The sequence below is a fragment of the Vipera ursinii genome (assembly GCF_947247035.1).
Source record: "Vipera ursinii genome assembly, chromosome: 2".
NCBI classification, from domain to species: Eukaryota; Metazoa; Chordata; class Lepidosauria; order Squamata; family Viperidae; genus Vipera; species Vipera ursinii.
In genome coordinates, this window is record NC_139513.1 from 14,995,953 (window position 1) to 15,010,263 (window position 14,311).

Here is a 14,311-nt window from a genome sequence, read left to right on the forward strand (position 1 = left end):
GTGTAACAAAATGATTACTAAAATCAACATTAACTTTGTCATACCACAAGTAAATGTGCCAGCCAAACCTTAATTTTTTTTTATTATTATTACATTTATATCCCGCCCTTCTCCGAAGACTCAGGGCGGCTTACAAGCTTAGCAGTAGCCTTCATTCTATGTACATGCCTGCTTATTAGGGCTTTCACACACACCCCCAAGCGGCATTATTACAAAGTCAGCTTATTGCCCCCAACAATCTGGGTCCTCATTTTAACTACCTCGGAAGGATGGAAGGCTGAGTCAACCTTGAGCCTGGTGGGATGCGAACCTGCACTAATTGCAGGCAGCTGGTGTTACTTAAGGAGGCATTAGCCCTCTGCTCCACCAAGGCTCATGGCCGCCTAAGTCCAGTAACTTATTCTGAAGGTTCGCCCATTCTTTTAGCCAAAACAAATGACAAGCATCAAAGTACAATTTCAAATCAGGCAAACCCAAAATACTTCTTTCCTTAGCATCTTGCAATAATTTATACCTGGTTCTCGGTTTTTCCCCCCTGCCATATAAACTTTGAAATATCCCTCTGCCATTGTTTAAACAGAATATCAGTTGCAAGTATTGGTAATGTTTGAAAAAGGAAAAGCAGCTTTGGTAAAACATTCATCATGAAATTACAGAAATTCTACCCAATAGTGATAAATGCAATTTATCTCATCTTAATAAATCTTTCTGAACAATTTTATGTTTGAGTTTGTTAATGTAACCCCCCAAATATTTCAACTTTTTCTCAACCCTAAGACTTTAGTCAGTATATCCCCAACCTGTGAGGTCGCATTCTTAATCAACATGGATGTTTTCTGCTTGTTTATTTTAAAACCAGCCAAGGACCAAAAGTCGTTTAGTTTCCTCATCAAATGTTCTATATTATTTTTTGCGTCTTGCAGAAATATCACCAAATCATCAGCAAAGGCCCTCAATTTGTAAACTTCCTTCTTAACTTTTATACCTTTTATTTTCCTATCTTGCTTGATATCTCTATTCAGGACTTCCAACACCAGGATAAACAGCAGTGGATACCATGGGCTTCACTTGTCTTGTACCCTTTCGAATGTCACATGAATTAGTTAAATCACCATTAATATTTTTTTTTCTTGCTGTGATGTATAAACAGCTTTGACCCCTTGAATAAAATTCCCACCAAAATCCATTTCTTCTTGAAACGTTGTTAGCTGCGAAGTCGTGTCTGACCCATCGCGACCCTATGGACAACGTTCCTCCAGGCCTTCGTGTCCTCTACCATCTACTGGAGTCCATTTAAGCTCACGCCTACTGCTTCAGTGACTCCATCCAGCCACCTCATTCTCTGTCGTCCCTTTCTTCTATTGCCCTCAATCTTTCCCAGCGTTAGGCTCTTCCCCAGTGAGTCCTTCCTTCTCATTAGGTGGCCAAAGTATTTGAGTTTTAGCTTCAGGATCTGGCCTTCTAAAGAGCAGTCGGGGTTGATCTCCTCTAGGACTCATTGGTTTGATCGCCTTGCAGTCCAATGGACTCGCAGGAGTCTTCTCCAGCACCATAGCTCAAAGGCCTCAATTCTTTGGCGCTCAGCCTTTCTTATGCTCCAGCTTTCACTGCCATATATTGCAACTGGGAAGACCACAGCCTTGACTATATGCACTTTTGTTGACAGGGTGATGTCTGCTTTTTAGTGTGCTGTCTAGATTTGCCATGGCTTTCCTCCCAAGGAGCAAGCATCTTTTAATTTCTTGGCTACAGTCCCCATCTGCAGTGATCGTGGAGCCCAGGAAAATAAAATCTATCACTACCTCCATTTCTTCCCCATCTATTTGCCAGGAATTGAGAGGGCCGGATGCCATGATCTTGGTTTTCTTAATATTAAGTTTCAACCCAAGTTTTGCACTCTCCTTCTTCACCCACAACAAGAGGCTCTTTAGTTCTTCACTTTCTGCCATTAGAGTGGTATCATCTGCATATCTTAGGTTGTTGATATTTCTTCCGGCAATCTTAATTCCAACTTTTGATTCATCTAGCCCTGCCTTTCTCATGATATGCTCTGCATATAAGTTAAATAGGCAGGGCGACAGTATACAGCTTTGCCGGACTCCTTTCCCAATTTTGAACCAGTCAGTGGTTACTTGTACAGTTCTCACTGTTGCTTCTTGGCCCACGTATAGGTTTCTCAACAGACAAATAAGATGGTCTGGTATGCCCATCTCTTTAAGAACTTGCCACAGTTTGTTATGATCCACACAATCAAAGGCTTTAGCATAGTCAATGAAGCAGAAGTAGATGTTTTTCTGGAACTCTCTAGCTTTCTCCATGATCCAGCGTATGTTGGCAATTTGATCTCTAGTTCCTCTGCCTCTTCGAAATCCTGCCTGTAGTTCTGATAGTTTTTGATCCACATATTGCTGGAGTCTAGCTTGTAGGATTTTAAGCATAACTTTACTAGCATGAGAAATGAGTGCAATAGTGCGATAGTTTGAACAGTCTTTGGCACTGCCTTTCTTTGGAATTGGAATGTAAACTGATCTTTTTCAATCCTGTGGCCACTGTTGAGTTTTCCAAATTTGCTGGCAAATTGAGTGTAGCACTAGCTCAGCTGGAATACTGTCACCTCCACTAGCTTTGTTGTTGCTCAGCTTTTCTAAGGCCCACTTCATTTCACTTCAATTCATACCTGAGCGGCCTAGTGCTTTTCCCTACTTTCTTCAGTTTAAGCCTAAACTTTGCAACGATAAGATCATGGTCTGGAGGAAGTCAGGTGGTCTCACTAGGTTGGTAAGGATAAGAGAACCAGATGGTAACCACTGATGGGTAATAGATTTTCCAAGAGGCCACAAAAGGATCAAAGAGGGGACTCCCAAGACCAGGGAAAAGGAGATAAAGATGTGGGAAAGGGAGATAATGTTTTCATCCCTCCTCACAGTCCCCTGGGGATGATCCTGGCTGGATGGAATCATCCTCCTTATAGTAGAATGGTAAAAGATTTAGATAAAGACCTGATGATTCAATACTGTTATTTGGGGACAAAAACGAATAGATGAGGGAACTCAGTGGCCATAGTTAGGTAGTTTTAATTACTTCATTTGAGGGCAAGGTTGGCAGAATAAACTATATACTTGAGGTAAAAGTAAAAGTATTATGATAAAGTATTGCTGTTTTAAATGTTAGCAGGATGGGATGGAGTCATCTGGAAAATACACCTGGGATAAGAGTAAAGATACCATGACTCAATATTGTTATTTTGAATGGCCAAGAAATCCTATTAAAAGCATTAGTGCATTTTGCTCAAAATATGGAAGTTTTAAAAATTGGCTATGTCAACCACTAACGTATAGGTTAATAAAAGAAATTTATATGCCTGTTGGATCCCAGGCAATATATAGTCCATTTTTGTTAGAGGAGTGTGGAGGTAGTGTCTGTGTGTCTGTGTTGTGTCTAATAATAATAAAAAATAAAAAGCCCTTATTTACAAAGAGATTAATAAAAACAAAGGAGCTCATTGGCTTGTGAACAGCTCCTTGTAATTATAATAATAGTTATTCATTTGTCAGAAGAAAGTATGAAATAAAATATCTGTATGTGAAATTGTTTATGCAAGCAGTTTGAATGGAAATGAATGTATGGATATGCTAATCCTCTGTCTGTGTGTGTGAGAGAGTTTCTCCCCCACCACAGACTATGAAAGAAACAGTAAACTGCAGAATTTTTTTGTTTATTAAAAAGTGAAATGAAAAAGCAATATAAGCGTTTGTATGAGAAGAGTTTCATGGAAGATGTGTGAGAGAATTCATGGAAATAATAATATAATAATAATAATAATAATAATAAGTTGGAAGGGACCTTGGAGGTCATCTAGTCCAACCCCCTGCTCAGGCAGGAAACCTTATACCACACATGTCAAACTCAAGGCCCGGGGGCCGGATCCGGCCCGCAACGTGGTTTCATGCGGCCCACGAAGCCATCTTGGAAACAGTGAGGGAACGGCCCCCACTGCCTTGGTCCTGGCCCAGAGACCCTCCTCCCGCCAGAGACCCTCAGATCTGTCCCACTCCTGCCCAGGCCTCCATAGGCACCCTTGATGTGAACGATGTAGAGCTGGCCACGCCCACCCAGTAGTCCATACGCACTCTAGCCATGCCCACCCAGTAGGCCACACCCACCCGGCCCCCTGAGGGCAACCGCCATGCTGATGCGGCCCTCAATGAAATTGAGTTTGACACCCCTGCCTTATACCATTTCAGACAAATGAGTGTCCAGTCTCTTCTTAAAAATGTCCAGTGTTGGAGCATTTACCACCTCTGGCGGCAGGTTGTTCCACTGGTTAATTGTTCTAACTGTCAGGAAGTTTCTCCTTAGTTCTAGGTTACTTCTCTCCTTGACTAGTTTCCATCTGTTGCTTCTTGTCCTGCTTTCAGGTGCTTTGGAGAATAGCTTGACTCCCTCTTCTTTGTGGCAGCCCCTGAGATATTGGAACACTGCTATCATGTCACCCCTCACCCTTCTCTTCATTAAACTACACATACCCAATTCCAGCAACCGTTCCCTATATGTTTTAGCCTCCAGCCCCCTAATCATCTTTGTTGCTCTTCTCTGTACTCTTTCTAGAGTCTCGACATCTTTTTTACATCGTGGTGACCAAAACTGGATGCAGTATCCCAGGTGTGGCCTTACCAAAGCATTGTAAAGTGGTATTAGTACTTCACTTGATCTTGATTCTATCCCTCCGTTAATGCAGCCTAGCACTGTGTTGGCTTTTTGGGCAGCTGCAGCACACTGCTGGCTCATATTGAAGTGATTGTCTACTAGGACTCCGAAGTCCCTCTCACAGTTACTACTATTGAGCAAGGTACCACCTATACTATACCTGTGCATTTGATTTTTCCTGCCTAAATGTAGAACCTTACTTTTTTCACCATTGAATTTCATTTTGTTAGATAGTGCCCAGTGTTCGAGTCTGTCCAGATCCTTCTCTATCTTAAGCCTATCTTCTGAAGTATTGGCATGTGAAGAAGAGAAAACTATTTTGTTAGTGGTGAGATTTTTGTGTAATTCTTCTTTTTCTGTCTCCTCCCCCCTTGCTGGCTGTGTTGCTTTAAGAGAGAGAGAGAGAGAGAGAGAGAGAGAGAGAGAGAGAGAGAGAGAGAGAGAGAGAGAGAGAGAGAGAGAGAGAGAGAGAGAGAAAGTGGGGTCTGATCTTTTAAATTTTTTTTCTGTTTAGAATTCTGGTTTGAGGAAGCTGGGGTGGATGTGAAATTTAATGTTTTAACCTACTTAATGGAAATTTGTTTCCATCAGAATGGAATCTGATTAAATTGGAATTTGACTAAATTTATATGAAAAGCAAAAAGTTGATACTAGTTTGATAGAAAACTATTTCAGTAACTCAGAATATCTTATTAAGCTTGTTTATTTATTTATTTATTTATTTTGTGTAGTTGCTTGTTTTATTTTTTTTAAATTAAATGTTTTTATGTCTGTGTACAGGATACACTGATAGAAAATCATACCTAAGAAAATTAAAGGAATTGTAATTCAACCCTTGTTTAAAATGAAGGAGTTGAGAAAATTTTGGGGATTATATATGAGCTATGTTGTTTCAAGTAAAGATTTGTGTGCAAACAAACTCAAGCAGAGTTTGGTGAGCATTCCTTTGTTGGCTCTTTACTAAGCAATATTTTTGTAAATGCGGACAAAGGAATGGCTAGAGAAAGGGGGTTTTACCCAGAAGTGGAGGAAAAGAGGCAGCCAGTGGTATTTTTGTCTAAAATTGACATTTGGGGAAGTCTTGGTGGTTAGCATTTCTTATCGTATGTGTAAACACTTGTTCATAGCAAAGTAGTTGGGGGAATAAAGCAATAACTCGGACACAGAAGCAACCACTGAAGGAGGGATGGTTGATACTTTTCTATGGTTAATATATGGTTGGTTATATGATAACTATGATATGTAGACAAGTAAATAAAATGCTCTATAACATCTAGTGGTGATGCTATTTCAATGCATTCAAGTTGATTTTAAATTACCTCAAGTGGGAAATTCCACAGTATGAAACTAATGACATGTTTATAAAGAATTAGATACTGGGGCTGTTTTCTGCTTTGTCTTTTCTCAGCAAGCAAGGATTAGTAGCCCAGACACCTCCATTGGAGTTTGCTGTCCACAAGTTTCAGCTTGGTGATTGGGTCCTGATAAAAAAAACTGGTGTGAAGAAAAACTTACTTCAGCCTGGGGTGGTCCCTACCAAGTCCTAACAACTGAAACAGCAGTTCGAAAGAAATAAAGGATGGAGCAAAAGAGTGGAAAATAATTCCTGGAGAAGACCCTTTCGGAATAAAAATTTACAGAAACCTGATGTGGTCATTGTGGGGTGAAGAAATAATAGCCTGGGTTTGTTTGTGATTTTTCTCTTGCAGGAGTAGCAGCTTTCCATCCAAGGATTCCAGAAGAAGCTGTGGACCTCTGCATTCTACAAACGTCTACATAATGTGTTGGTTCTGTGATTGCAATGGTGTTACTGAATGTTCTTATCACTGTTGTGATTGTGGACAATCTGTCCCTGTGAAGAAATTTGTGACATAGTAATAGTGGAGGATTGGTTAAAAATATGTAAAGGTCTGACATCAACACTCTTTAGCCCACATACCCAATTATAGGAGAAATTGAAATTTAGGCAGCAGAAACACAACCTAACTTAAATTCAGTTATATTAGGAGATAGTGATATTCAAATTCCATGGAATATAGAATGGATAGTTTTAAGGTGTATACAAGTTAATCAAACATAAGAGGAATGGAACAGAGATTAATAGAAACTACCATTACTAAAAGAATGTCTTTAGGAGAAACCCCCCTACACCATATAAAAATGAGGAAATGTGTTTGAGGGATAATGAGGAGGAAGAACAACATCCCAGAACCTTTCATAACTGGGATCATTATAGCTCAAGCTTGCTTGCCAACATATAAGTATATAACATAGCTCATATATGCAAAGTGCATTTTTTGTTTGTTTATAAATTTCTGAAAGGATAAAGAAAGGGTAGATTGAAAGGAATAAAAGTATTATTGAGAATTTCTAATGAGTCTAAAGGTTGAAGCAGAAGCCAACTGAAGATCAGAAATAATATATATCTAAGTATTGACAGGTACAAATGTGAAAAGGAGAAGTTACAAATTGCAAGAGGAAATATTGAAATAACTATAGAAGACAACTGTGCTAACAGAAAATTAGATGGCAAAAGATAGGATATGGACAAAGGGGCTTTCTGGAACATGGGAAGGATAGTGGTTTTAGGCGGTCTGGAAAGTTTATCGGATGATTAGGGAAGGGGCGTTGAGTGCGATAGGGGAGTGGGAATTGCGTCGGGGATAGGATATAAAAATGTATCAAACAGCTCTGTAAGGTGTAGCTGAACTCTTGTGTGTGTTTCAGTCCACCAAGCCTTTGCAAACGCTTCTTTTGAAATAAAAACTTTGTTGCTGGAATTCCAAGTGAGTTTGTTTTGTTTTGGATCTTGAGCCACGTTCCAAACAGTCACAAATATATTACCTGTAAAACCTTTTTTAGTCTTTCTGCCAAAATTGCAGTGAATAGTTTATAGTCCTCATTTAATAATGAGATTGGTCTGTAGTTCTTTATCATCATAGCATCTTGACTCTCCTTTGGAAGTATCACAATATTAGCTTCTCTCCAAAGTTGGGGATATCTTTCCCCCCTGTAATATAACAATCCTTACATGCTTTAATGCAGGGGTCTTCTTGGCCATTTTATGACTTGGCTGAGTAATTCTGGGAGTTGAAGTCCACAAGTCATAAAAGGGCCAAGTTTGAAGACCCCTGCTTTAATGGCTAAAGAAGTCCATCTTCAAAACATTTATAATATTGACTTGTCAGTTCGTCTGGGCCAAGGGCTTTGCCTGATTTCATTTTTCTTATAGCTTCTGATATTACAAATCTACCATATTCATCTGATAAAAGTAGCCTACGTTTAAATTGGAGTTTCATATATAACCCCCCCTTCATGGATTACTGCCTTGTCGTGGCAAAGGAGCTTGCATAATTCAATGAAGCTATGAGCTATGCCGTGCAGGGCCACCCAAGATGGAAAGGTCATAGCAGAGAGTTCTGACAAAACGTGATCCACTGGAGAAGGAAATGGCAACCCACTCCAGTATCTTTGCCATGAAAACCCTATGGACAGTACCAAAAGGCAAAACGATATGACGCTGGAAAATGAGCCCCTCAGGTCAGAAGGCGTCCAATATGCTACTGGGGAAGAGCAGAGGGCTAGTACTAGTAGTGCCAGAAAGTATGAAGCGACTGGGCCAAAGCCGAAAGGACGCTCAGCTGTGGATGTGTCTGGTGGTGAAAGGAAAGTCCGATGCTGTAAAGATTTTTTCACCATAGGAACCTGGAATGTAAGATCCATGAATCAAGGCAAGCTGGACATGGTCAAACAAGAGATGACAAGACTGAACAGCGACATCTTAGGTATCAGCGAACTAAAATGGACAGAAATGGGTGAATTTAATTCAGATGACCATCAGGTATACTACTGTGGGCAAGAATCCCTCAGAAGAAATGGAGTAGCCTTCATAGTCAATAAAAGAATAGGAAAAGCAATACTGGGATACAATCCTCAAAATGACAGAATGATCTCAGTTCGAATCCAAGGCAAACCATTCAATATCACAGTAGTCCAAGTCTATGCTCCAACCACCAGTGCTGAAGAGGATGAAATTGACCAGTTCTATGAAGCCCTACAGCACCTTATAGAACTAACACCAAAAAAATGATGTCCTTATCCTCATGGGGGATTGGAATGCTAAAGTAGGAAGCCAAATGATAACTGGAATAACAGGCAAGTTTGGCCTTGGAGTACAAAATGAAGCAGGGCACAGGCTGATAGAATGTTGTCAAGAGAATAAGATGGTCATAGCAAACACTCTTTTCCAACAACCCAAGAGATGGCTCTACACATGGACATCACCAGACGGTCAACACAGAAATCAGATTCACTATATGCCAAAGATGGAGAAGCTCTATATAGTCAGTAAAAACAAGACCAGGAGCTGACTGTGGCTCAGACCATGAGCTTCTCATTGCAAAGTTTAGACTTAAAGTGAAGAAAGTAGGGAAAAGCACTAGGCCACTCAGGTATAAATTAAATCATATCCTTGTTGAATATACAGTAGAGGTGACAAATAGATTTAAGGAATTAGATCTGATAGACAGAGTGCCTGAAGAGGTTTGCAACATTGTAGAACAGGTAGCAACCAAAACCATCCCAAAGCAAAAGAAATGCAAGAAAGCAAAATGGCTGTCTGAGGAAGCTTTGCAAATAGCTGAGGAAAGGAGGGAAGCGAAAGGCAAGGGAGAAAAAGAAAGATACGCCCAATTGAATGCAGAATTCCAGAGAATAGCTAGAAGAGATAAGAATGCCTTCTTAAATGAACAGTGCAAACAAATAGAAGAAAACAATAGAATAGGGAGGACCACAGATCTTTTCAAGAAAATTGGAGAGATGAAGGGAACGTTTCATGCAAAAATGGGCATGATAAAGGACCAAAATGGCAGGGACCTAAAAGAGGCAGAAGAGATTAAGAAGAGGTGGCAAAATTACACAGAAGAACTATACAAGAATGAGCTTAACGTCCCTGATAATCACAATGAGGTGGTCACTGACCTCGAGCCAGACATCCTAGAATGTGAAGTGAAGTGGGCCTTAGAAAAGCTGAGCAACAACAAAGCTAATGGACGTGATAGTATTCCAGCTGAGCTATTCAAAATCTTAAAAGACGATGCAGTAAAAGTGCTACACTCAATTTGCCAGCAAATTTGGAAAACTCAACAGTGGCCACAGGATTGGAAAAGATCAGTTTACATTCCAATTCCAAAGAAAGGCAGTGCCAAAGAATGTTCAAACTATCGCACCATTGCACTCATTTCTCATGCTAGTAAAGTTATGCTTAAAATCCAACAAGCTAGACTCCAGCAGTATGTGGATCAAGAACTACCAGAAGTACAGGCAGGATTTCGAAGAGGCAGAGGAACTAGAGATCAAATTGCCAACATATGCTGGATCATGGAGAAAGCTAGAGAGTTCCAGAAAAACATCTACTTCTGTTTTATTGACTGTGCTAAAGCCTTTGATTGTGTGGATCATAAAAAAATGTGGCAAGTTCCTAAAGAGATGGGCATACCAGACCATCTTATTTGTGGGCCAAGAAGCAACAGTGAACACGGAACCACTGATTGGTTCAAAATTGGGAAAGGAGTTCGGCAAGGCTGTATACTGGTGCCCTACCTATTTAACTTATATGCAGAGCACATCATGAGAAAGGCAGGGCTTGATGAATCAAAAGTTGGAATTAAGATTGCCAGGAAAAATATCAACAACCTAAGATATGCAGATGATACCACTCTAATGGCAGAAAGTGAAGTGGAAGTAAAGAGCCTTGTGTTGCGGGTGAAGAAGGAGAGTGCAAAACTTGGGTTGAAACTTAACATTAAGAAAACCAAGATCATGGCATCCGGCCCTCTCAATTCCTGGCAAATAGATGGGGAAGAAATGGAGGTAGTGACAGATTTTATTTTCCTGGACTCCAAGATCACTGCAGATGGGGACTGTAGCCAAGAAATTAAAAAACACTTGCTCCTTGGGAGAAAAGCCATGACAAATCTAGACAGCACACTAAAAAGCAGAGATATCACCCTGTCAACAAAAGTGCATATAGTCAAGACTATGGTTTTCCCAGTTGCAATGTATGGCAGTGAAAGTTAGACCATAAAAAAGGCTGAGCACCAAAGAATTGAGGCCTTTGAGCTATGGTGATGTAGAAGACTCCTGCGAGTCCCTTGGACTGCAAGGCGATCAAACCAATCAGTCCTAGAGGAGATCAACCCTGACTGCTCTTTAGAAGGCCAGATCCTGAAGCTAAAACTCAAATACTTTGGCCACCTAATGAGAAGGAAGAACGCACTGGAGAAGAGCCTAATGCTGGGATAAATTGAGGGCAATAGAAGAAGGGGACGACAGAGAATGAGATGGCTGGATGGAGTCACTGAAGCAGTAGGCGTGAGCTTAAATGGACTCCAGAAGATGGTAGAGGACAGGAAGGCCTGGAGGAATGTTGTCCATAGGGTCGTGATGGGTCGGACACGACTTCGCAGCTAACAACAACAACAACATATAAAACCACTCCATTATCTTTTTTTAGCCTAGCAGATATAAATTCCTCTCCAAGTCTTTATTTGTTAAATATTTCTCATCTTGTTTTCTAAATATGTGTTTCTTGGTTTCCTCCAGATTTTGGGCTACCGAATTCCCCAGGCAGCATACAAGTAGTCCTCAAGATATGACTGTCATGGGCCTTGAAATTACGGTTGTATGTTGCAACAGCTGTTCAGTGAGACTGCTTTCCTTAGCTACCCGCATCCCTCTGCTCGCCCTGATGCAGCCATTAATTGAATGTGTGAGTCGTTAAGTGTAACACTGGTTACCTCAGGGTTAGGGAAAACTCTTGGAGGCCTAGTGCAGGGCCATGTTTTCCTGCCTCTGGCATCCCTAGGCCTCCTCCATCCTCTGAGACATCTTATGCTCTGTTTCCCAACCTTTGTATCTCCACAGGGTACCCACAGCCTTTTTCCCCCCCACTCTCACTAGGACCCTGCAGTCCTTAGGCCTGACTTCCACCCACCAGGCCTCACACCCTCCTCTTTACCTTTTGAAAATCCCTGAACCTCATTTTGGGGAAGGAGAGGGCGGCGTGCATCCTTGGCCCTTGGAACTGTGTCATGGAAGTAGCCGTTATTTTCAGTGGGCCCTGGCTTTGTCCCTGGGCCATGCGGTGGACTTGTGGAAGCAGCTGCCATTTTGCTGCACTGTCCACGCTGTCGTGCAGAAGATGGATGAAACTCTCTGTTTTGCTACCTTAGCATGAGAAAAAATTGTACAGTTGAATATGTTTGATTTTTAAAAATGCATTATGTTAGAATTATTAGTAGCTTTTGACAAGGGAAACAATGCGTATTGTCAGTGTGAAGATTAGGTTCAGGCAAGTCGCTCAAAGTTGCCTCAGACAAGTTTAATAATAAAAAGGTAAGGTAAAGCTTATTTCCCAACTCTTGCTCAGTGGTGATAACTCCACACATAACACATAACATACTACAATTTTTAACTAGTAATGTGTTATATATGTAAACAACTCATATACTTCATTTAACAGATTGTATAAAGTAAGGAAAACAGTCTGACAGGAAAACACGCGGGAACTTTGACAGCTGTCAAAGTTCCCCGCACAGCGCAGGCGCAGCCACTGACAGCTCGCGGCTGTCAAAACACCGGACCATGCGGAAGCCTGAGCTGTCAACAGAAGACGACGCGGATTGGTTCCGGTTAGACGCGGCGCCAAAATGAACACCCCTGATTGGCTCTCGCTAACAGCTGCCGGCTATAAAAGCCGGACAAGTTATTCTATGTTTGCCTTGTTCTAAACAAACCTTGTTGTTAACTAGCCTGTCGTCCCGAGTGGTCCTTAGTCTACTTCACTGGCGACGAAGGTGGGATAGCTCCGGAGTTGAAGTCACGGCCGAGGAAGAGAGTTCCCGGCAAGAGCTGTCACGGGAAGTTTTAACTTCCATAGGAGCAACCCAGGACCGGACGACATGGCAAACTTCGGGCGTGTGAGGGAATTTGATACCCGCCATCCCGAGAGATGGCAATCACACCTAGGCCAGGTCGAGGGATTCCTCCTCGTCAGTAAAATCACTGACGACAGAGCAAAGGCCGCCGCTCTACTGTACATCAGCGGACCTCCAGTGTATGATGCCGCCGTTGGCCTGTTCAGCCCGGTGCCCATCACGGAAGTCTCCTACGCGGACCTGGTGGACCAGCTGAACAAGTACTATATGCCGGCTCGCTCAGAACTGTACTGGCGGGTCCAATTCGCCCAAAAGAAACAGCGGCCGGACGAGCCCGCCAACGAGTTCATCGCCGGGGTCAGACACGCCGCGAGGAACTGCTGCTTCCCCGACCTGGAGGACCGCATCAGAGACCAGGTGGTGATCGGTCTGAGGGACGAGAAGCTGCAGAAAAAGCTAACATCCAAAACCGACATGAGCCTGGCAGAGCTGACCAGAGAAATCATGGCCTACAAGCACAGCCACAAGAAGAAGCCGACGACCTCGACCCCAGAGAGCCCAGCGACCGTCTTCCAAGAGAGCGCAACCTTCAGCGACAGCGAAGAGTCAGTGGATTTCACCGACGGAGAAGCCCTGCAGCGCAGAATGGAACGCAGGCAACCAAGGAGAGGCGACACTTCAGACCGCCGTAGGTCCAGGAACCCCCCTCCGCCGTCGCCACGTTATGAGCAACGGGCCGCCTGTGCCAGCTGCGGGGGCAACCATGCCCGAGGAAGCTGCCGATTCAGAAACGCTAAGTGCCACAATTGCGGAAAGACCGGCCACATCAAACCGGTGTGCCGCAGCAAGGGGCGTGACAACATCCATGATCTGGAGGCAAACTCCCCAGGTAGGCCAGCTACCCAGGCCAGCAGAGAAAAACCGCCAGGGCCCCTGGTAGAGACAATTGACCGGGTAAACAGCCTAAGCGCAAAGGTTAAGATCTGGGTAAAAATTCAGGGGGTGCCCTGCCACATGGAAGTGGATTCAGGGTCAGCAGTCTCCTTAATTTCAGTAAAAACGTATCAGGAGATCTGTCGGCAAGGCAAGGGACAAATTCCCCTGAGGCAGACCCAGGTACACCTAGCTGACTTCCAGAAAACCCCTATTCCTCTGGAAGGGAGGGCTAAGGTCGTAGTGCAGTACAAGGGGTTCAAGGGCCCCTTAGAGGTCTTAGTTACACCAGGGAACCGCACCAACTTGATAGGGTTAAACTGGTTCGGGCTGCTAGGGATCGCCATAACGGGGGTAAACACAATTCAATCACCCAGCCTAGAAGCCGTTTGCAACAAATATGCAGACGTCTTCGATGGCACTTTAGGAAAATACACTGGACCCCCCATCTCCTTACAGTTAAACCCAGCAATCCAACCAATTAAGATAAGAGCTAGGAGAGTACCCTTTGCCCTAAAAGAAAAAATAGAAAACGAACTTGATCGCCTCATAGGTCTCGGGGTGCTTGAACCAACGGAGGGGGGGACCTGGGAGACCCCTATTGTCACCCCAATTAAACCTAATGGAGAAGTGAGAGTGTGCGCAGACTATAAAGCGACAGTCAACCTAGCCCTCAGCCCCCACGCTTACCCGGTGCCAGCGGTAAGGGACGTATTTGCTTCCATCCGTTCTGG